Below are 2,163 nucleotides of genomic sequence, written 5' to 3' on the forward strand. Positions count from 1 at the left end.
AGGAACAGCATCAGTCCTAAGCAAATTCGAATGATGAGTAATCCTATTTACTTCCCACGCTTAATTTAAATCTGAAAACTAAAATGTTAAAGTACATGAGAATAACCAGGGGTAGCCAACAAGATCAACAACCAGAACACAAATTAACTCCTGATAAAATGCAAAATTACTTTAAAATAAGTGTGAGGAAAGGAACATAAAATTATAAAACAAAAATGGCCAGCTATGTAGTAAGGCAGGATATGCAGAAAAATCTGTTAGAAATCCTGGAAATGAAAGAAACATATAGCCACTAAAAGTTAGAAATATTTTAGCTAGTTATTTACAGAAAAAGTAGAATCTGTGAATTGGATGATGCTACTGAGAAATTCACTAGTAATGCTGCATAGACTAGTCCAGACAGTAAAATCTTGAAAGAGAAATTAGAGTCATGGAATATAGAGAGACCCTTTATATATACACATACATACATATATATACACACACATACACACATATACATATATATACACATACATATACACATACATATATGTATATATATCATTTTTGTAAGAAGAGAAGAAAGGAATGGTTGAGAGGTTATATTTTTATTTATTTATTTGTTTACTTATTTATTTTTAGGTAAGGCAACCCTTGGTTGACCTCACAGATTGCAAGGACCTTGTTAGCTTACAATCCCTTATTTTTCATTTTTTTATGCCTGCAGCACCTGGTCTTCCTAAGAGGTCTCCCATCCAAGCACTAACCATGTCTGACCCTGCTTAGCTTCTGAGATCTGATGGGATTGGGCTTGTTCAGGGTGACATGGCCATAGACTGAGAGGATATATTTAAATGGATTATGGCTGATGCTTTTAATAACTCCAGAAAGACCTGAGTCTTCAGATTGAAAGTACACACCAAGTACTGGTCAAATTAAATGAAATAAATTCAGAAAGATTAATTGAAGTTGCAGAAGAACATTAAAGATAAACTGAAAAATTTGAAAAGTTACCAAAGAGAGAAAAAAAATAGATTATCTACTATGGAATGACAGAGTGAAGGCAAACATCTCAGTTTCAAAAACAGATGCTTAAAAACAATGGAGTAGTATCATTAAAATGCAAAGAGAAAGAAACTAGAATTCTATATCGAGCTAAACTGTCTTTTGAAAGTTTGAAATGAGCATATCTCCACATGTGCAAAAACTAAGAGAGTATCATGGACTCTTTCACTATAAATACTAGTCTTAGAAGAAGAATTTCTTAAAAAGCAATTCTGAGTAAGGACATTCTTAAACTGTATTGGTAAATATTATTGACTGTAAGAAAAATAGTCACTAATTTTATTAAAAATGAAACTAAAATTCTGAATAAAAATGGCAAGGAAGAAGGTGGGGAAAATTATAGAGAAGAGCTATCAGGTGACTGAATATAATATGCTCAAATGTAATATTCTTTATTTTATTGAATGAATGAATGAATTAATTAATTAAGCCTACAGCACCTGGTCTTCCTAGGTGGTCTCCCATCCAAGTACTAACTAGGCCCGACCCTGCTTAGCTTCCGAGATCAGATAGAATAGAGCTTGTTCAGGGTGGCGTGGCCATAGACTGAGAGGATATATTTAAATGGATTATGGCTGATGCTTTTAATAACTCCAGAAAAATCCCTTGAAACTTAAATGTTTGACCATTTCCACTTTCTCTTAAGCAAGGTAGATTTGAAAGAAGATAGACCTGTTTTTATTTTAAAATTTTGAAAAATTTATTGGGGTAACATTGGTTAATAACATTATATAAATTTCAGGTATACAGTTTATAATACGACATCTGTATTCTGTATTGTGTGCTCACCACCCTTGAAAGAAGACAGATATTTTATCAGCTTATTCCCAGTTAGGGCGGGTTGCTGGGAAGGATGTTGGGGAGTGGAGAGTGAGGAAAAGGGGTGAGAAAATGGGAAGTATAAAAGAGTCTGGACAACTTCTAAATGCACTGAGGTCTTCATAATATAGTGTCAGGGTTTTATTTTATATAGAATTCCTAGAAAGCTTGGTGTACACATATTAAAATGTTAGGAAATATTTTAGTATCAAATTTAAATAATTTTAACTTTATTATCTGGGATTATCCAAACTTTTTGTTTTTATTTTTCAGTATGAATTCTTGAGAATTGACTAT

The 2,163-nt window shown here is 32.5% G+C and overlaps 2 pseudogenes; both read right to left on the reverse strand.

Annotated features, from left to right (window-relative positions):
* Nucleotides 1-700: 700 nt before the first annotated feature.
* Nucleotides 701-819, reverse strand: LOC111735326 (annotated as a pseudogene).
* A 656-nt stretch (nucleotides 820-1,475) lies between these two features.
* LOC111735325 lies at nucleotides 1,476-1,594 on the reverse strand (annotated as a pseudogene).
* Between the last annotated feature and the right edge of the window lie 569 nt (nucleotides 1,595-2,163).

This window comes from Pteropus vampyrus, unplaced genomic scaffold, assembly GCF_000151845.1.
Source record: "Pteropus vampyrus isolate Shadow unplaced genomic scaffold, Pvam_2.0 Scaffold23180, whole genome shotgun sequence".
Taxonomy (NCBI): Eukaryota; Metazoa; Chordata; class Mammalia; order Chiroptera; family Pteropodidae; genus Pteropus; species Pteropus vampyrus.